Raw genomic sequence first — 23,322 nt, forward strand, 5'->3', positions numbered from 1 at the left:
CGACCGATGGTGTCTTGCTGCTTAGTCAGCTCAACATTGAGATGATCAACCTCTTTCCTTTTCTGCTCGACAGCAGAGTGCAGATCCAAAATAGTTCCAGCATTCTGCTCAATCCTTTCAAGAAGTTGCTCCTTCACTCCTGCCAGTATCTTGTCGATCACCTTGTTGACAACGCCTTGGAATATCGTAAGAAGTTCATCGTTTTGAAGCAGATCAACAAGTTGTTCAGCACTGATGAGAGGTTGAGATGGCTGGGCCTGGGTTTGTGCTTTAGGCTTAGCTCGAGTATTCATTGCTGATTGACTATAAAAACTCTAATAGAAAACGAGGTAAATTTAATGTAGCGAGACGTTTGATGAGAAGGATGATGAAAAATATATTGCACAGCGGAAGTAAAAGTAATCAGATTCCGGCACAGGTCAGGTGAGTTCGCATGAAATGAGTCGATGGCGATGTACATGTAGGCATGTACACACACGCAAACAGAAAATGTAAATGACCGCACGCAACAATTGGTAGATGGGACTGTACTATAGTCCAAGTCTCACAGAAGCAACACGTCTCAAAATACAAATAGTTACAGTATCATAAATTACCTCTTATGCTGTTTCTCAGCAGATATAGGTCTATTCTCCACCAAATTAATACAAAATCTTTGTAAATCATACAAAAATAGGTAGACAATTGTAATATATTTTATTGTCTTCAATAATAATTGACGTCATAAATTTGCATATATTTTGATATGCAAATTTCTGTCTCAAAACCTGTCAAAATCACCTGACAGTTGTATTTTGTCTGCTATTATCATGAAATAAGTTTTCTAACCCCCTAATTTGGTGTAAAATTATTCATTGATATGATATCTGATGTTTGATAAAGTTACAAGCACTGTCCACAGAAAGATGTATATGGGACTACCCCCATACGTGCGCGACACGTGTTTCTATTAGGTCCAAATAGATATAATAACTTATATATAACCAAATATATCAATTAGTAGGCGCTTTCTCGGCAAAATTTGTATGATCACGTATTAGTCAAAACATATTCTTTCACATGATTGGTAATAAGAGCTTCCATTTCATTTTTTTGAGAGGGGGGCGTTTCCAAAACTGGTCTTTACCTTTAAATGTCTGGAATGATATATAGAGCCAATTCATTGTTTTGTGACGATTTACATTCACCTAAAATGTAATTAAATTGTAATAACATAGTTGGGAGAATTAAGGTATCGATCAGATCAGTTTTTCCGAATTGTTATCATTAATAACGATCTGTTCTAGCATTGAAATCACTACCTTAGCACCATTTTCTCACATCTGAACAATATTACCAAGTCCCTTTAAGCCCCTATCACAACAAACTAGTTCTCACTACGTTCTGGAACCGTCCTAGTAAAAAGAGTAATTATCACAGGTGAAAATGTAGCACTTCTCGCACCTGAAAAGGGACACTCACCAGAGATGATAAAAGGTACTAGTCTTGTGAAAATGGAAAAGGGACATCTGTCGAAGGAAAAGGGGCACCTAACAGATTTTAATAGGGTCATTTATGGAAAAGGAAAGGGGCTCATGTAAATCATGAAAAAAGGCACTTATCAAAAGGAAACTGGGTACTTATCAGAAAGGAAAAGTGGCGCTTATCAAAGATGAACATGAGACAGTTTAAGAGGAAGGGAAGGTTCAAATTGAAAAAGGAAAGGGACACTAATCAAAAGAAAAAAGGCACTTATAAGAAAGGAAAAGGGGCATGTGTCAAAGTAAATAAGAGCAAATATCACAGCTGAATAGGAGCATTTCTCGCATTTGGAAAGAGGCACTCACCAGAGCTGAAAGCGGGAATTAATGAAAATGGAAAAGGGGCAATTATTACAAAGAAAAAGGGGCACTTATTGAAGGTGAAAGGAACACTCATCAAAGATGAAAAGGAGCAATTATCAGAAGGGGAAGGGGCAATTATTAGACAGAAAAGTGGGCACTTGTCAAAGTGAAACGTGTACATCTCGGATTTGAATAGGGGCAATCATCAGAGGTGGAGGGGGCACTTTTCGTACCCGAAAAGGGGCACTTACCAGAGACAAAAAAGGGCACTTATAAGAATGGAAAAGGGATGCCTATTATAAAGCTAGGCGAGGGGCATTTATGAGAAGGAGAAATGGGGGGCACTTATCACAAGAAAAAAAGGGGCACTTATTTGAAGGGGAGGGGGCACTTCTTTTACACAAAGGGAAAGGAGCTCTTTTCAAAATAAAAGGGGGTACTTATGGGGTACGTGAAAAAGTGGAGGGGACACTGGGTCCCCCACGCCGGAGCGCCGCCTTTGCCTTTAACCCATATGTCATTCATTTCAAAGGCCTTTAAAAAATAATTGTATTAATGCGATGAATGACTCTCTTCTTTGTAAACCATTAATCTCATTGTAAACGAGTTTATCACCAATAGAGGGCGACAAAGCAATATCAATTGAACTAAATTTTCTTTCATACATCTCTGACTGATCTGGATTTGAATGCAATTGATATATAGGTATACATGATGCAATGAATTGGGAGGTACATATCTAGCATTGATTCCATTTGCCTTACGGTAATCGTATGGAAATTGTTAATTGGATTACACTTATATGTGCAAAAACATCTGACGAAAAAAAAACACACTTTGAGACACATATTTAGAGGTACATGTACAAGCTAGTGGAAATATATTTATTTAAAAGAGTTGCAAGTTCATTCATTAACATCTTGACAATTGTCCTACAGCCATAGGCGTAGATCCGGGGATAGGGGCTGTATCTCCCCAAGGGGGGGGGGGGGTGGCCTATGTAATCATCCCCCAGTGTTATCCATACGTTTATGATTTGCTCACCGTAAAGGCTTTCATTTAAATTTTAACTAAATGTATTAACCAAATCGCACGAATCTAGTTTCAAATATCCAAACATTTTAAGCTTCAGAGGGGGCACATTCCCCCTCAGACTCTCCAACCCCCGTGCAATTGACACTGGCGCTTCGTGACATTAACCCGTCATCAGAGGTGGCGGGACGACTTCCAAAGGGGGGGGGGGGCACCAACAAAAAAGGGCACCTCCAAAGGAAAATCTCAAAGCGAAAATATGTGTTTGTTAGACATTGGTATATACCCCTACATTGTGATTACATTTCAGTTTCTCTTTATTCATTATACAATAGTTTACTTGAGCATCACAATTTGAAGCTGGGTGTGATGTTCTGAATATTCATTTGCGAGCAAGCGAAGCGAGCGAGAAAAATATTTAAGATTTGTGAAGTCGCAGAGGCACTTATGGGAATGAACAAGGGGCACGTATAATAAAGGAAAATGTGCATTCGTTGAAAGAAAATGGGCGCCGATCAGATTTTAATGGGGGCATTTATCAAAAATGAAAGTGGGCTTTTATGAAAAGTGGAAAGTGGCTCTTATCAAAAAGAAAAAGAGGCACATGTTTACTAAAAGGAGCACTTATCAGAGATAAAAAGGGGTAATTATGAGAAGTTTAAGGGACACTTATAAAAAGGAAAATAAAAGCGCTTCTTAGAAAGGAAAAAGGGCACGTGTAAAACTAAAAGGAACAGTTATCAGAATTGAATAGGGGCAGTTATTGGAGGTGAAGAGTGCACTTATCACACATGAAAAGCATTAACTTCCCGTACCTGAAAAGGGTCATTGACAAGAGATAAAAAGGGGCACTTATGAATACAACTTTTAAAAAGTGGGACATTTCTTTCTGACTCTCTCTGTATAATCATTATCTATTCCATAAGCCATGTCATGAACACCTCGATTAGTTTAATTGTTGAAAACCGAAATGAATTCTATTATGATTAAGCTAATGAGGTGTTCATAAACGGATGAATGTAGTTGTGAGATAGCGCAAGCAAATGAAAATGTAGGCATAGAGAGATGTGTATTAATAATATTATTCAAAAACAATTTCCGCCAATAATTTATGTCAAAATGCAAAGAAAGAAAGAAAGAAGAAAATGGCCTTAGTTGAGTTCTTGTTTAAAACCGCAAATGCCTTAAATTATTTATATAATCCTCTAACTTGATTAAACATCAAACTAAGACCCTTACAGGGGATGAATTTCAAAATGTTAGGCCTACCATGATATTTCAATGTACTGTCTTTAGTAAGATACACTTATCAGCATATCCCTCACGGCATCCATATATTATCTCTCTGGTTATCTCCCCCTCCCCCCTCTCTCTCTCTCTTTCTCTCTTTCCGTATCATTGTCTCTGTCTAACTGTCCCTCTTTCTTTATGCCTTCTCTCTTTCTTTCTGTCTCTCCCCCTCTCTCTGTATGTCTGTCTCGGTGTCTCTTTTGCGCTTCCACCTACGAATCCCTTCCTCTCTCCTTCGAATTCCCTCTCGTCATGTCCCTCCCCGCTTCAAGCTCTTCCACCTTCACCCTTGGTCTTTTATTATTCATCTATATATCATTCATTATCTTGTCCTGTTTTCTTCAACCTTTTCTCTTTTTTAATAATCTTGGTCTTCTTTTTTTCCCCTTCTACTTCTTCTTCTTCTCGTGGATCTTCCTCTAATTGGAGGTCACCCCCCCCCCCTTTTTTTCAGATCAAGTACATGTCCATTCATTGACTTAAAAAAAAAAGGTAATATTATAGTATTAATGACTGCTTTGAGAGAAATAGTTGTTTTTATACGCTCAAGGGAAGGTTAGAATTGTGCTATTGCCCGAGGCGTGCCGAGGGCAATAGCCCAATTGTAACCTTCCCGAGAGCGTATAAAAACAACTATTCTCGAATATTAAAGCAGTCATTAATACTTTTATATGCCAAAAAAAAAGAGTCAACTTATGATACCACCTTGGCCTTTCTCTAGTTTATCTGCACGGTTGTTTTTTATGAGTGTATCTTTGAGAGTAGACTAGATCTAGATTCTAGTCCAAGCAAGATATTTTTACAATTTTGGGGGTGGGCCGGCCCTGTGGGGAATATGGGGAAAACCTGCGCTTTAATATGACACTTCACTTATTGAGTATCACCTTCAGGATCACGAGCAATATTAGTTTGAATCTCTGGCAATTAAAACATCGACCAATTTAGCATGAGTGCGATGCGCAATGGCCAATGCATAGGGATGTGTGCAATCTCTACGGGAAGGATTTTAGCACTACTAGACCTACTTACTAGAATCTAGGCCTACGAGATCTATTTTGAAAAAAGTCTTGCATTTGATCATCATCAAGAAGTTGAAATTTGGGAGAGTTTCTTCAGCCATTTTTGCCTTTGGTTTGGAATTTAGTACGATCGAGATTCAATTGTATTGAAATTACCGACCAATTCTTCGCACACGTACGGTATCCATGATCGCTCAAACCAGTTTTTAACATGTGAACCTATGGGTATTTCACCAAGACTGAACTATTTTCCCGGTAACCATGGTAACTGGAATTTTGCCGGGATTTTAGAACTATTATTTTAGAACTATTACATGGGTTTGGAATTTTACCGGGAATTTTACAGGAATAGTTAAAGTTTATGACTGCAATTTCGACCAATCAGATGGCTGGATTTCTTAAGTAAGGTATATATTTGATATTAGTATTAGCTTGGACATGAATGGAGCTTCATCATTTTCATGTTTATATCATTGCTTTATAATGAAATACTGACGTCGTCAACTATAGAGTCCATTTTCTGTAGATTTGGTGTCCTCTATTTTTTTAAAGTTGCATTTTAGCATTACATTTTGCTCTCGAATGGCAGAAATTGTCCTTGAATAATTGATCTACATGCCTACATGATTACTTGCTGGCGCTTTCTCAACACTGCATTCATCAGTTTATGATCACCTACTTATCCTAATCAAAGTATAATTAAATTCGATTTTCAACAATTTTACGAATAGAGGTGTTCATGCCATCGCTCATTGAATGTATAATGATGATAATATATCTTGCGCGATGCAATTTACTTCTGGTCGCCATGGAGATCATTCTTTCTCCGTATCCAGACATCTACCCCCGGACAACTATCCCCAGACATCTACCCCCTGACAACTACCCCTAGGATAGTTGTCTGGGGCAAAAGCTTTGTTGTTCTTGTTGTTCTTGGGTTTTAAGGCTGACCAATCTTAAAAGATTATTTCTGCCTGGCTGTACTGTTTTTGTTAGTTGTTCATTACTAATGATTAAATGGCGCTATTTCTTTTCCTCTTCAGTGGGTATCATGTACTGTGCAGCTTCCGTTTATTCGATGGTGTGGGCAATAATTTAGTTGTCGACCATGAACAGGGTGCGAATATTTTATTAATAATAGGGGTTAAGTGTGCAGTGCTAAAGTATACTTTCCCTTCCCTTCCTCTCCAAGAGAGAGAGAGAGAAGTCGATGAACGACATAGAAAAAAACGATAAGAAAAATGTGCATACAATTTGCTTTTTTTCTTCTTCTGCCTTAACAAAAAAAAACCTTGGCAAAGTTAGTTATAACTCGTTAGCTATAATGAGTGGTATCTTATACATGTAGCTTTTATGAAAGCCAACAGAGTGTGCAGAGGATCTTCATTCCCCAGTAAATTCTTTAAACTCTTATCTTTAATTTTCAATAAATAATCAAAGTCTTATTGTTTGTGACCTACCCGATCATCGCATTCACATTTTATAATATGGTGACGTTTCCTCAATGATTCTATGTATATTCATGAATGAAAATTTGATTTATAACACGAGTACTAGCTTTTTGATGAATCGAGCTTCATCGTTGCCACGTTGAAAAAATAGTAAACGAAAAAATGATGTAGTGACGTCGTCAACTGTGAAAGCCATTTTCTTCTTTCTTTCTTTCTTTGCATTTTTGTCATATTGGCCTCGAATGGCGAAAATTGTTTTTTGAATAATTAATATGCATCACTATGCTTACATTTTTCATTTGCTTGCGCTATCTCAAAACTGCATTCATCCATTTATGATCACCTAATTATCCTAGTCATAGTAGAATTAAATTCGGTTTTCAACAATAAACTAATCGAGGTGTTCACGCCATGGCTCATTCATTGGATAATGATGATATGTGTATATGTCGTGCACGAGGCATTGCACTTCAGGTTGCGATGGCGATCATTCTTCTCATCTCACTTCCATTTGTTACCAATGCTTGGAAATAATCGTTTCATTTTGGCAGGTTTTGCAGTTCAGTAAAAAAAAAAGATTATGGGTATTTTATGTCTTTCGTTTTTTCTTTTCTTTGGAGGGGGGGGGGGTGGGGTAGCCGTAAGTAAAACAAGAGTAATCATATTATTTGTGTACGATAGTGGATTCAGTTGAAATTATCACAAACCAAATACTTTGATGGTCATACAATATTTAAATTTGTACTGTTTGCCTAAACAATTTATTGTAGTAGGATGAATCCCCCGAACATGATGTCGAAAATCAGAGTACATTGGTGAGCATTTACCATCTCGCGCTATCGATATTTTGGGTTTATTTAGGGTGTATTTTCGGTATCTAAATTTCCAATATTTATTCACAGAAAAACATTTAAAGTTCATCGAATATATATACAGCCATGAACCAATACTCATACAGAACAAAGTACTGTTTGGAAATCGTTCCTCCTTGCTAACCTTCTTCCAACCGCATCACATTATTTGGTTTCAAAAACATAATGCACACTCATTACAATGGATTCTCTCTTTTTAAAGTGTACCACGTGCATTTTAATTTCATCTCACAGCAAGCAACAGCAAGGTAGGAGTGAAAGCTATCTTGATCCCTTTGCAACAAAATGCAAATATTTAAAATCCTAAAAAGTTATATTTCTAAATGTAGTGGAGCCTGACCAATATTGAGCACATAAAGGCCTATAATATAATCACGATAACAGTATAACATGACCAATTTTCTGTACTATCAGAGGACTAGGAATCCATTTCTGTTCATTATGATTAAATATATATTTCAAATACAGATACATATTTTGCGTTTTACAGGATACATACGTATAATATATATATATCACTGATGGGTCCAGGTGGAGGCCGATTCCAAAAGAAAGGGGGACATAAGATGGGCTCTTGGTCCCCATTAAGAAGGGCTAGCGCTCAACGCGCTGTCAGTGCGCTTTGCGCAAATGTTGGTTTGTCCCCCCCCCCCCCCCCCCCATTCATTCGGAATTCCTAGACGCAATGTTCCCGGAACCACCGGTAGGTGGCGCACCACACGACTAGGGCTTTAACGGAACACTCTCAATTACTTTCGTAGTAAAATACCAGGTAATGACCTAAAATGCCCCAGATATGTATGTTGTAGCCAACATTTTGACATCGTATCGCATGGAACGCCTTAGAATGGTTTCAAGAGGGTTAAAACGCTGAAAAACATACGAAACAGTATATATCTGAGCCAAAAAGTGAATTTTATTATTTTATTTAGTAGACCTGTGACGTCACACAGAACGTCATCTTCGGCATCATAGGTCTTGGAAGCAACGTCTTCGGAAGCATTCGGATGCTCGGAAATGTCACCCAAACAAAGTTGAAAGTTCAAGATGATCATGAGGCAAATGGCATCAATGATGGGTAAGTGAAAATGTGATTTTTTTTTTCTTCAAATTGATACAAAATTTGAGCGATTTTGAGCGAGTAACTTTTTAACTGTTTAGATTTTACACTACTCGAATCATTATTCGCTACGCAAAAGTGTAAATGTAGAAATCGCGTGAACTTGACCAGATTATTTAGCATGTTGGCGCTTAAAATTAAAATGCCATGCACATGGTCATGGGAAAGTGTACCCACGTAGATCTAGTCCCTGCACATGTTATGATTCTTATTTCGCGGCGCTGAAAATCGACCTGTATTGCCGGACACCGTGTTATGTCTATGGCGAAACGCAAAAGTCGCGAGTCGCGCGAGAAGAAAATGCACGGAAAACAAATAGCAAAATGACATTCTCAAAACAAACTTGACAGCCATTCACTTTGCACGGGCATTAGGAAAATTGGATTATTTCATGAAAAAGGCATGTATTTGTCACTCATACGTTAGGCTAAGTTAGATGTGTAAATTTTCTAATTTTTTTTTTGTGTTCTTACGATGCGTCATACATTTCTTGATCACCCCACTCGACTTGCACATTCGATACGTGTAGTCCCGCGCGTAGAACGCGCGTCCGGTAATTCAATAGTGTCCGGTAATACCATGCGTGGGCATACGTGTTCATCTCGTATGACGGGGGCCCTATTACCATTACCGTCCACAATTATTTCAGGTCCTCAATTTGTCGATCAAAACATGAAATCTACGAGTAGGTTTATGATAAAAAAGAAACTTCTGTATTTTTATTCCCTGGAATGGCACTCCGTATCAACCTACCAGTTTGTTTATATCGCTGTTCAAAATGACCCTAACCTTGTCGTAGTCTTCTTTTTCGTGCTCACAAAATCGGTATCATGAGAGGTTGTATTTCCGGACGGGTTGAGTACCCGGACGCGTCTTATTTTTTCGTACCACGGCGAGCCCGGATTCCTGTTTTATCATGAATATTCATTAGGCAGGGCCGGGGAAAGTCTCGATTCTCTTGAATATTCATGTATGATCGAGGCATGCGCAGCATCGAATATCGTGTGTAACAAGTACGTTGGATTAATGGCAGGCCTATAATATGACATAGAAAAGCAATGTCATGGTCATTTAGATAATACAGTCATAAATGCTGTGTTTATTACTAGTAAATGCCAAAATGTCAGTATCGGTAGACAAGATATATAGCATATATTTCAAGTAAGAGTCTTGATAGGCAATTTGTGAGTAGCCTAGGCCTACTTTTCTGAGATTAATGGGAGTCTAGTTCTTTTCATGAATTGGTAAATAATCAGTTCTAGGTTTGCTTTTTAAATATTACAAGCAGAGGTTGCATTATGGTATTGAATATGTGATACAGTATTATAAACTGTATAAAATAGATAACAAGAATAGGCCTACATACAGACATTTATCAAAAATAAAATACTTGTGTATTGCACTTAAATTATTTCTATGATCTATGCTCACTTAACTGCATAAGGAAGAAAAAGAAGAAAGAAAAATGGGATTAGAAAGAAGAATAACAAAGTTAAAAAGTAAAATATATATAAATAATAAATGAATGGAAGAAATAAAGAATACGGAATAGATACCAAGGAAGAAAGAAATAAATTGCAAGAAAATTGAAATGAAAAGAAGACAAAAGAAAAAGGGAAAGGAGCAAGATAATATTGATACCATATCTTCAATCTTGTTTTCTTTTATCTTGCCTCTTGTTTTTGTTTAGGCCTAGCTACCATTTTTTCCTTTCCTTTCTCTTTTTCTCTTAAAAGTTCTCTTTGGTTTCTTTCTAAAATAATGAGGGAAGGGGGGGGGGTGGGGGACTCGATGATAATTCATCATTTGAAGGTTTACAATGTGAAGTCAACGAGTTATATGCACCCACTGAAGAAAATCCATGTACAGGGTTGCTGCAGGAACCCTAGCACCCACAGATCCCATGCATGATGAGACAAACTCGAGAGAAAACTACACATTCTTTCACATACATTGAAGAAAAAAAAGAAGAAAAAAAATCCAAGATCGGTTGAACTCTTTTTTACCCCTCCCCAGGACGTCGATCAATTACATGTATGTGCCCCCCCCCCCCAAACTCTGGCTACAGCCCTGGCGATAATTACCCACTATTCAAATCTGACAGGTGCCCCTTTTTCTTCAACAAATGCCCCTTTAACTTCATAATAAGTGCCACTGTTCCATTTTCATAAGTGCCCCTTGTACGTGATATCTGATAAAAGCCCTTTCATTTTTTTTTACTTTGACACGCGTCCCCTTAAACTTTCTAACAAGTGCCCTTTTACCTTTTGATATGTGCCCCTTTCCCTGTTTAATAGGAGCCCCAACCCCAACCCTTTCTTATAAATGCCCCTTTGACACATGCCCCCTTTTCCTTTTTTTATAATTCCCCTTTTCTCTCTTTCTCTGTCTTTCGAAAACTATCTTCTGCAAGGTTTGTTCTCTTGACTGAGCAACCTGTTGCAATTCCTTTCTGTCTCACTTTCAGTCGTACTTGTTGCCACTCATTTGCATTCACTCGTTATCAACTACCATCAACCATTCCATATTCACTCCATTACTGTCCACATTTCAATTTCATTCTCTTCACTCTCCCTTTTTGCAGCCTTTCCAGGAGCTTTGCTAGAAGTAGAACATTTTTAATGTAGAGGCCAGAGAAACCGGAAAGTATGTTAATCATTTTATTCAAATATCTAACTTGAAAAAAAGGAAAGTGAAACATTGTTTAATTACAATATATTGACATAATTTTGTTAAAGAAAAAAATTTGAATTTAACACTGGAAATTTGTAATTGGTTTGCCAGCCCCCCCCCCCCCCCCAAAAAAAACAAACACACACACTCAAAACACAACAGTGGTACCAGGGTTTTTGTTAGGAGGCCCATGTACTGTATAATTTTTATTATTAAGAATAGTTTTCTCTTTTTTATTAATTTGACATTGGCATACCGTAAATTTCACCAGGAACCCCCCCCCCCCCCTCCCGACACTGCCATTACTTCTACCAACAGTAATGCTATAATTCAAAATTTCACTTTCTAAATCCTTCTAATATAAACATTTAATCATATTTGTACAGAGGATAAGATAAGAGGATAGCAAGCCCCCCCCCCCCCCCCACTCCCTGTTTTCTTTAGTTGGGAAGCATCGAAACATGATTCTATGAAAGCTACCAGTTTGGATACGAAAGGCAATGAGGATTAGCAGTTTCCATATTTAATGCATTTAGAGTGTTGTCTTTCAAACCTTCTTACATACAATACTTGAAGTAGCAATAATTTCATAATCTACAAAACTTCCCATACAGAAGTCCATAGAGGTAAATGAATTTTAACATGTATAATTATAATCAAAATATCATTGATTAATTCAATCTTTGATATAGACTGATAGACCTTTATCAATCAAATTTGAAGGAGAATCTTTCTGCCCAGTCCTCGATTTCATCCTATAAGATGGTAGTTGACATTGTTAGAATTTTAATGTTTATTCGTTGAGGATTAGTTATCTTTATCTATTTGAAAGTCGACAAGATGATAAACTTCATTAGCTTTATTGAATGTAGTATTCTACAAACATATAATACAAATAACAAATAAATATCATGTAAATATTCCAGTTTAAACCCATCTCTATTGTCCTTTTTCATTATATGAGGGTGGCATCTTTAAGACGTAGTCTCGTGTAGATATCTTCTGCATCCATCACTAAAGTTGTAGCCTAGTTTTCCGAAAAAAATATAACCCAAGTCTGTTGAATGGAAAAATGAAATAAGATATAAAAAAAATCAACAATGACTAATAACATACACCCTGATACCTGCTCAGAAAAAGGAAGGACTGAAATTCACTTGGGGTTCTAGTGGGCAAACCTAAACTATTTTTTGTACAAGACTAGTTTAAATACTGACCGCATCTTAAATTATTACTGATGATCCCATTAAGACGATAGGCCTGCTGGAGCTCGGATCAGACAAGGTATGAAATAAGTAATACAATGTAATGCAACTCGTGCTCATACCGGTAATTGAATAATACTTGGTTAAGTATGGGACATAAAATGACCAAACAACTTTGACCAGAGAATGTACTGGAAATAATGCTACTGAAACATACGTAATGTAGACTTATATTTCATCTATATTGACATTTAATTTTTAATCTAAATTACAATTGTGATATTAAGTCAATCATTCTTTTACAAGTCAACTGACAATGAAAAATATCTGTTTTAGATCTATAATTTTCTCCATGACATTTGTTCCACAAAAATTTATTGGGGGTACCTTCATGTATATTAGCACACTTGCTCGTATGAAGTGTAGTAGGCCCGCATCTCTAGATATGATCCCGTCAACATCTGTTCTTTGTTCCTCTCCTGAGTTTGCAAACCAGAATGCCTTCATCATCCACTGTAGAGAGGCATCATCCTACATGAGAGAAAACAAAGTAGGTACATGTACTTCAATTAAAAACTGATACTGATGGATACATATCAACCATAATACATCCTATAAACAGACTTTTATCAATCTTATTTTGTGTTCTTCTTCATCTTCATTGCTCAAGAAGTGAAAGTACCCCTTACAAAAAAAAAAATGAGGGGTCCTGTGTATACCCTACATGTAGTGCTTACAATGTGCATTTGATATGGCTCTTCTAAACACAGGACCTCCTGTAAATAAGGACAAATTTTCCTTTGTAAACATAGAAAGAAAAGACATCAATATAGGTGCAGAACTAGAATAAAATATACCCTCCACTATATATGCTTGCAATGTCAACTTAGTTCCATTTCCTTTTGAGTGAATTAATAGGTGGTCGTTTAATATGTGTGTGCTAAATAACCTGATAACTGTACCTGCATGGGACTTTCTGCTTCATCTTGCAAATATAAGAGATGTTGTAATGTCCTCCTTCCAGCTCTTCAGTTTCAATCTTTTGGAACAAAAAGAAGAAGAAAATCAATACGACAATCAAGGCATCCCTTTCTCCTTAACAAAATAAAATAGATCTAGCATAATTCAAATTAATATATATTTTTATGTCATGGTTGGCCTTAATTTTAATATGGTGTGGAAATCAACATTCCTATTTAATGAACCACAGTACAAAGTAAAACTAAATGGAAGATTTAACTTGTGCATCAAACAGTGGTTTCTATGGCCTATGAACACGAAGCAGTACTAAGTAGAATTAGTTTATTATAACAAGAAGAGGTGGACTACATACCATATAAGCAGAGGCGGCGCTCCGAGAGGGGGGGGGGGGGGGGCAGAGTGCCCTCCCATTTGGTCAAGTACCCTAAAGGTGCCCCTTTTTGCATAGGAAAAGTGCCCTTTTTACATAGGAAAGTGCCCCTTTTACTCTGACAAGTGCCCCTATTAAGTTTTTAAAGTGCCCCTTTCCCTTCTCATAAATGCCCCTTTTCATCTATGAAAATAGTTCCTTTTCATTCTCTTAAGTGCCCCTTTTCATCTCTTGTAAATGACCCTATTCACTTCTGAGAGATACTTGTTTTACTTTGACAAGCACTCCTTTCCCTCCTAGTCAGTACTCTTTTCATCTCTTATAAATGCCCCTTTTATTTTGACACGTCCTCCTTTTCCTTCCTATATAATGCCTTTTTTCCTTATAAGCACCCTTACCCCTTATCATAATTACCGGTATTACTTTTCGTCTTTGATAAGTGCCCCGTTTATTTAAACATGTGCCACTTTTTCTTTTTAATAAGAGCCACTTCCCCTTCTCATTACCCTTTTAACAATGATATGTACCCTATTTCCTTTCTTATAAAGAACCTATCCCTTTTTCATAAATGCCCCTTTTCACTGCTTATAAATGCCCCCTATCAAAATCTGATGGGTGCCTCTTTTCCGTCGACAAATGCCCATGTTCTTATCATCCCTGGTGCATGCCTCTTTGTTTAGGTGTAAGAAGTGCCCCATTTTCACCTCTGATAATTAGCCTTTGTACTTTGACACATGCTTCTTTTCTTTTCTGATAAGTGTCTTTACCCTTTCGATAAGTGTCCCCTTTTCCTCTCATCATTAAACGTGTCCCTAATTTCAAGCGACTAAAAGCAATTTCCCACAAAGCTCGCTCGCTACGCTTGCCCATAGTTATAGATGTTATAATTATGTAACTTATCACAGATCTATTCAGTCTTCCGTTATGAGATTGTGCTTATATAACCCCTTTCAGGATTGGGTTTTCCTCTTTATAAGATGTAATTTTTCGCACTGCAAGCCAAAAACTGCAAAGTATGATACTTAAGCAATATCTTAAATGCTGTATTAAGAGAAACAAATATTGAAATCATCCCTGATAATGTAATCACAAAATAGGGGTATATACCAATGTAAAAAAAATGGTATATTTTCCCTCTGAAGGTGCCCTTTTTTCAAGAAAGTTTTTTTTGTTGGTGCCCCCCCCCCCCCACTTTGGAAGTTGCTCCGCCGCCTCTGCGTATAAGTAAACATAATTGTCGACTACCCTAGGGGTCTTCTCTTATACAACGTCCAACAAAAAATAGATTTATCAAATGAACTGCACACTTTGGAGAAGAAAAAATCTTTAATATAGGCCCTAGGTCTAGATCTAGAAAAGTTATGACAACTTGACAAGCACACTGGACACACACAACATCTGAACATTAAATAAATGAATCCTAGGTCTAGTTTGTTTGTTTTTGAATATTTTTATTAATAAGTTCCAGGTTTACGTCTAAATGAAATGTGGTTTGAAGCCGTTTGATTATCCATGGTCACAAACAATTTTGATCTAAAAGTTGACACGCACCAATGATGCAACTGAGCGAACGGATAGCACTAAGTCTTAGTAATACTAGTAGATCTATAGCCAACAGAGTCGACATCTACTAAAGATATAAACAAGAATTAACCCTCTTGGATTATTAAAGAAATCATACTTCATAGATTATTTTAAGGTGTAACGTTAAATCTAGATTTAAATTCAATGGATGATTGGTGAATTAGATTCACGATGACGATCAAATTTGGAATAAAACCTGATCAGAAAGTTTTATCTTGATGCAGATGAGCACCGAAATTCCCCAACGTGGGCCTGCCGGAACCCCGGGGCTCTAAAGGGTGACATGAAGGCAAACCGCAGTCAAACTACTTCACGACGATGAAAATCAAAGTGCAATTTCAAGAAGAAATATTTTCCTAGCCTTTTCCCCACAAATCTGTTGAGAACAGTCTCAAAATGTAAAGAAATTACAGTAGATCACGAATTACAGCTTTTTCAAATTAATGACTAAATTCTCTTAATCTACTGATATTTCAATCAATTACTCACCCATATGCATTCTCCGTGAACTAAATCTTCTCACTTTGTGCGAGTATAGCGCGCGTCGTGCATTCCCACCTCGATATGAATATTTAAGAGAATCGAGACTTTCCCCGACCCTGCCTAATGAATATTCATGATAAAACAGGAATCCGGCCTCGCCGTGGTACGAAAAAATAAGACGCTACCCGGACACCGCGCATTAGAACGGCGCAATACGCGTCGGGGAAACATCGCGCGCAGTTGCAAACAGACACCCGGTGACGCAGCTGTTATTTTTCTTCGCATAAATCCTGATTTTGCATGGAAATTCTAATGCTGATTATTTGGAAATTACGTTTTTTGGCAACATATTCTGAAAAAACGCACAAAATTAAGTGTCCGGTTACTCAATTATGTTTTTTGGCAACATATTCTGAAAAAACGCACAAAATTAAGTGTCCGGTTACTCAAGTCCCAACCCTACCTATTACCGTCCAAAATTTCCTTGAGGTGTTGTTAGGTCAGTCCCCTCATACAAAGGACAGACATCATTACCAGCATATTTTCATGCGCGTGAATTCACGTCAACCGGGCAGGATATGAACTATTGCTTGTCAGGCGGATTCCTGACTAGGAGCTCTCCATGTTTGTGCTCACCGAGATCTTAACACGATATTAATGAACATTTACATCACATATACAACCATTTTTTACTTACGATGTCAGTGTTTTCAAGCAATTTCTGTCCATAACGGGCATCGCTTGAACACTTCTTCTTCGTAGGGAACTGCTGAAACTGAATGCGCATGCACGATACTGTAATAGACATGTATATACTCTTGAACTTGGCGTATTTATGCATACATTCTATATTAATAATTTACCAGTGTCTTTCAAAGACTACTTTAAAAGGCGCTCTGATACTTACCATTACTAAACAACATAAATTAATGATCTTTCTCATACACTCAATAAGAAAGCTTTCTCTGATCATGGTATACAAGCAGCCGGCCTAATCCTTTCGAATTCACTCCCTAAACTAATCAAAGAATCAAAAAATACAAAACACTTTCGAAACCTACTTAAACGTTAGCTGATTAGTAATTATGAGTAATTTCTTTAGAGCATGTCCACATTTGTCTTGTCGTAATGGTTTTTGTCAGAGTCTTTTTTACGCGTTCAACTTTTGTTAATTGTTTCTTTTTTCTGTGTATATCATGCTTTGTATACATATTTTTGTAAAGGTGTGGGCTACTTTCGGGCCTTACTGGCTCTCCGGCTCATTCCTCCATTTGTCAGTCTTTGTATTTTACTGTTATTTTGAGGTGTTTAGGTCTATATTTTATCATTGTAAATTTTGTTGGAAACAAGGAAAATCAGCCATTTTGACAAAAAAATTGGATGAAAAGTTGCGAGTGCAGTGAGTGAGCGAGAAGCTGAGAACAAATAATTTCCATGTTTTTTAATCGAAAAATTTAATGTCAAAAACACAATAAAAAATGCTGACTGACCGACCCTCCCTGGAAGGTTTGACCGCCATTTTTTTTGTCACCTAATAGGTATAATTTTGTGAAAAATGGATGTGTATTAACAAATATTAGGGCGTGTGAAATCACTTTCACCTTTGGGGCTATTATACATGTAAGACTATGTATTTCACCATAAATTTACCTCTGCACCTCTGACAAATTTGTTGTAGGCCAGAGCATATGAAAAAATATGTTACAAACAACACACTCACTTGGCATGCTTTGTTGTCATTGGTTGCAAAATCTTGCATTTTCCTTTAAAAGGTCATTTTACCAATTAAAAATTATTTAAGGTTCTCATAATTTTGTAGACTTTAAAAGAAAAAAATCCAACTACCCATAACACACATTGTGTAATACCAACATCTCAAAAGTTACTGCTGGCTACTTGAGTGCACATAGCAATCAGTGATTCTTAGTATAAATTGCTCTCATCATGACTACCACTGGTACACTCATAGTCATCTTCCCTATCCTTTCCACTTTCAGCAATATGTCGCTATAGTTTCTCAGAGTATGTGACAAGGACCATGCCGATTGTCTTTTTTGTGTGTGGAATACATTGTAAATCTGCCACCTTGTACTGACACTTTACAATTAAATATAAACTTTTGGTAAATGTTTTCCATGGAAGATCATTTGTTATGTTCATGTGATAGTCTTCAACCGCATGCGTCTTCAACCGCATGCGTCAACGCTACCCAAATCTAATTTGGGAGGACTTCAGACAATTTCACCCATGAACAACTCCAGCCAATGTGAGTACAGACACTATCCCAACATTCACTTCCAACATCAAAATCAGTAGGTGAGAGGATGTATTCCCCGTATGGGTAATGCATCCTCTCACCACCAGAATCCTTCATCAACAACAGTCATCCTCCAAGCACAGGAACATTACACACAATTATGTGCAACATCAAAACAGTTCAAGACATGTACCAGTAGGCCTACATTAAAATCCCTTCAGCATGCCTTCAACAAACACTGCATGTAGCCAAAGTAATTGTACCTGTTGATTTTGCTAACACCTTAATCTTTTAATTATTGTCCAACACTAGCATTAACCTGTAACTCATACCCCCAAATCTTCGGTTGTTCATCATTTTCCTCATGAACAGGGGGATGGTAGTCCAAAGCAAAAGTCACATCTTGGTCGTCTCGTTATAAAGAAGTCCTTGGGACCCATGAAATTGTTTCTTTATAACGAAATTTCTTTATATCAGGGCTGCCAAAACAATAGAATACAAAGGAAATCCAAGATATGGGACCAGAGATTTTACTTCTTTAAAATGAAATTTTGTTATATCAGTGTTCTTTATAACGAGAGTGCACTGTAAGTGAATGAGGGAACAACTTCTTGAGGGGAGTGTACCTGTAAGGGCATTCCAATACTGCCACGACACTTCCCCCTATACTCCTCTCGAGAGGTTGTTCCCTTGTTCCAATACTTGCTTCACTTGAGAGTGATGACATACATCATATGTGAATGAGGGAATCGCCATTGTGAAGGGAGTGTACTTCCTCCTGGCCCTTACATGTACTCCTCCACAATGCTTCACGTTTGGACCATCATTGATAAAAAAAAAAAGTAATTATCTTAAATACTGTACATACTTTGGAGGTCAACAGACTTTTCCTAAATATAAACGTTACACTTATGTCAGACCACTCAACACACGGTCCATGGTGTCATTGTCTTTTATTGGTCACTGCCACGGGCGGGGAGGGATATCTTATCCACATTCTTAACATCCTGCATATCCTTCACCTCTAGAACACCATGTACAGTGCACTCTCATTATAAAGAAGTCCTCGGGACCCATGATATTTCTTTATAATCAAATTTCTTTATACATGTATCAGGGTTGCAAAAACAATAGAATACAAAGGGAATCCCACATATGGGACCAGAGATTTTACTTCTTTATAATGAAATTTTGTTATATCGGTGTTCTTTATAACGAGAGTGCACTGTAAACGTTTCTCCACCACATTATCGCACATCAAATAAGCACAATTCCAACACGTAAAAAAAAACCCGAAGCGCCCTACGAAGTTATTTAGAATTTTCATTATTGTTGGGATATCCATGCATAATAGGATTTGCACATGTCTATACCCATCATGCTTCCACCCCCCCCCCCCGGATGCACCACAACATGTATAAATCTACAGGTAGCCCCTTTCATCTGGCCAGACGCAACACATGGCATCTATCTCTAGTTCCGAAAAACTCTGGATCCGCCGCTGCTTATTTACTCGTAGATAGACCCTTTATAATGTTTGTCAATATTGCCAAATTGATGTTCACATACAAATGAGTATAGGCACGCACTTTGCAGCTCCTCTCTGATTGGTCCGATGGTATATAACATCTACCACACAAATTGAGCCAGCCATTGTCTGTAACGCTCCTTCAGTAGGAACACACCCGCTCTATAACATCTCAAACAGAAATCAATTGCGACCAGCCGCCAAATTGAGGTGTCGTTTCTTAAATGAACTACGAGTACGAGTACCTATTGCACTTGAGCATTTTCCATCTATCAGTTTGTGTGCAAATAAGCACCCTTCCACGCATTTCAAGATAAGAGCAGAGGACAATTTCAATAAGGTAAGACTTATCAAGGGTCAAACGGGGTTTTATCAAAGAATTTGACGAGGCTGATCATTAGTATTGGATAACAAATGTATAGATAGCTAAATTTTATACATGTATATTTCAAAGAATTATAAAATAAAGTTCATTTAAATCTACTTTTTTTTTTTGGGGGGGGGGGTGGGTTAAAGATTTTTAATCAACTTTTCTCATGTCTTAGAAGTTTCAATTTTGTTATGTCTACCTAACATTAATGACCCCATTTAGCATGTTTGGTTATTACAAATATTTGCAAAGCGTTCCTTGTCAATTTATTTCGTTATCCCCATCCTTATCTCTAAGCCAATCCAATAGTTTCAGGGCTTTATTTTTATCTTTCGACATCACTTTTCGTAAAAGTGAGAAAACGATATTACTTTTACAGTGCTGAATCCCTTATTTGTTTTCTTCCTGATTATACAATAGATGCAGAGACATAAATCCGCCGTTACCATGAGAGACATTTTGCTACTTCTCTGCACTTCATCCGTAATTGGTGAGAGTTGTAATGAATTTGGTCTTTTATTTTAGTTAATTAGGAGCATAATCGCGGGCTAGATATTAGTAACCTTTGGGCAAAAGTCCAATTTGAGGGTTTTGAGACATTGGATATTGTTAAAGTTTGTTTGGTATCAACTTGTTCAGAAGACCTCCCTGCCAAAATCTTAGGTCGAATTCCTCGAAAATATTGTGCTGAAAAACAGTGGCCATAAAACCACCATGTGTATGTAATATTTAACAGTTTTGAAGATTTCCTTTACTATAAAAACAATTTTACAGTAAGTGAGGTGTCATTTGAAAGAAAATTAAGAATTCTCTACAAAATGATACCGCATTTGGTAGGATTGATGATAATTTGCATAACAATATAATGCCCAAAATGTGATTTTCCCTTAAATTTCCCCTAAAACAAAAAACGATCCTAAAAGAAAATTGGGTGATTTTGGATTTGGAAATGATCTCATTGAGATTGGCATTGATATCATTGTATGGACCAAATGAAGATAATCCTGCTCTTTACGAAAATGTGGGGAACATTTTAATTGATTTAGATAATCCATATTATGTGGAGATTGGAACTTAACACAAGATCAAGTTATGGATATTTATAATTATCTTAATATAAACAACCCTAGAGCTAAAACAAAGTAGTCGAAGAGTTAACAAATAAATTTGAATTAATTGATCCACGAAGAAAACAAAATCAAAATTTAAAACGGTTTACATGGCCGTGCGGTCTAAAATATCTACGGCCAACAGCAATTATAGGACCGCCGCAGCATAGTCCACGGTCACATACGGTACCGGTCACATTATGTTAGGGTAGCCGTACGGCGTATTTTGAATGTGTGGAGACAGAAAGTCTGCGACTGCCGTACGGCCTTTGAAGTTATGACGCACGGTCGCCTTAGGGCGTCCCTTCGGCGGCCGTAGCTTTTTGACAAAATACTAAGGCAGAGTGGCAGACTAAGGCCGAAGGGGGACCATACGGCGACCATGCGGCCAGACTGATACTACCGCTTCACCTCTAATAAAACGCAAGGCTACCGTACGCCCGACGTACGGTCGGCTTGGAACCGCTCTACGGCCGGGCTACGGCGTATCTAATCATTTCGGCGAACCTAGAAATAAAAGCAGTTATAACTCCGCGTTATAATCCCACTGCGACCCGTACGGCCTCTAAAATTAAGGATATTACGCTCTAGGGTGACCCTGAGGCAGGGGCGGATCCAGGATTTGCCGGTAGGGGGGGCCTAAAATGTGAAAATCGCGCCGACCAAAATCTTGCTCAGTGGGGGGGGGGGGGGGGGGGGGGTAGTGATCATAATTTTTTTTCTCGTATTTGACCTCGAAAATGTGAAAATCGTGCCAACCAATATCTCGCTCAGTGGGGGGGGGGGGGGGGGGGGGGGGGTAATGGAGCATCACTTTTTTTGGGGTATATGACCCCGAAAATGTGGAAATCGAGCCTACCGATATCTCGCTCAGTGGGGGGGGGGGGTAGTATGCATAATATTTTTTTGGTATTTGACCCCGAAAACTTTTTTTTTATTTTTTTTTTATTACAAAAATAAATAAATAAATAAATACAAAAAAAAACAGGGGGGGTCCGGGCCCGTCGGGCCCCCCCCCCCGTGGATCCGCGCCTGCCCTGAGTATCCATCGCAAGTATCTTTCGATTTAGAGGGCGTACGGCCACCGTATCCTAGGCATAGAGAAAATGTGACATAGGCATAAGATCAGTCCGGTTCGCGATTCACGGCTAGCTCGAGCGCCGGGCTGAATTGAACGGCTTGATCGAACGCCGGGCAAGGCTGGCTATGGCAAGCAAGCTGCGCAAGATACGATGCAATGCAGGCACTGACCTCTTCAGTGAATGCAGGCCGCTTGTACGTACGTATATACGCACGCGTAATGCACAGACAGACCTACAGTATACTTGAACGCTATACTACATCGACGATATGACTTACTTGACTTAAGTGCACAGTGCGGAGTGTCCCCTTGCGCTCATACAGGTGGTATGCCTCCATTCACGGACTCCGCAGCCTTTACGATTTTGTTTCGCGAGAAGTTAAACAAATTTGAAAAAATCGTAAGCCCGTAGCCCGTATACATGTCGTAGGTGGCATTGCACAATCCCCGCACGGGCATCGCCCGGAGGCCTCGCACTGATTGTGCAGCAAACGTACGATTTTTCGGTAAACATGGGGCAAAAAAAAATCGTACAGTGATTGTAGACTCGTGGGGCATTCGCACGGCCATTGCACAGCTATCGCAAGGTTGCTGCTCGCTGCCCGTGCAGTATCCGTGATATTGAGCAGTCATCTTTGTACGGAAGCTGCACGGGCTCCGTACGATTTCCGTGCGGAGGCTGCGGAGACTGCACGGCTACTGCATTCAAATTGCACGATTTCCGTACAATCTCCGAGCAGCCTCTGTACGGATTTGCCCTGGCCTGCCCCCGAGGGCCAATACAATAAATGGCACGATGCTCGTAGATAATGTAAACACAAACATCGTAGCCCGTAGACTCCTACGATGTCTACGAAAAATCGTAGACTAATTTATCGTACGGCACCCGGGGCAAATGTAATCCAGGCATTATCCAGAGTCTTAGCGGATTTGGTCTTTCCCCCTCAGGGGAGGTGGTCGTAGCAAAGTAAAGTAATTGGTGTGGACTTGTATTGGTAGGCGTTCATGTGGCATACGCCACAAGTCCAAACCATTTCAGGCGGCGGTTGGATATTTCCTGATTTATTGTCTTGG

At 38.3% G+C, this 23,322-nt stretch overlaps 1 long non-coding RNA gene across 2 annotated transcripts; it reads right to left on the bottom strand.

Annotated features, from left to right (window-relative positions):
* Positions 1–12,115: 12,115 nt before the first annotated feature.
* On the bottom strand, positions 12,116–16,075 carry LOC115919454. Of its 2 annotated transcripts, none has more exons than XR_004061860.1 (3): positions 13,448–13,602; positions 12,873–13,016; positions 12,116–12,337 (listed from the first exon to the last, which is right to left on the bottom strand). It is a non-coding gene; the product is annotated as an uncharacterized LOC115919454 (long non-coding RNA). The 2 variants fall into 2 exon arrangements; XR_004061859.1 differs by lacking the exon at positions 12,116–12,337 and adding an exon at positions 15,910–16,075 and having other exon boundaries at positions 12,769–13,016; positions 13,448–13,524.
* Positions 16,076–23,322: the final 7,247 nt, after the last annotated feature.

This window comes from Strongylocentrotus purpuratus, unplaced genomic scaffold (assembly GCF_000002235.5).
Source record: "Strongylocentrotus purpuratus isolate Spur 01 unplaced genomic scaffold, Spur_5.0 spur5_scaffold_6, whole genome shotgun sequence".
Taxonomy (NCBI): domain Eukaryota; kingdom Metazoa; phylum Echinodermata; class Echinoidea; order Camarodonta; family Strongylocentrotidae; genus Strongylocentrotus; species Strongylocentrotus purpuratus.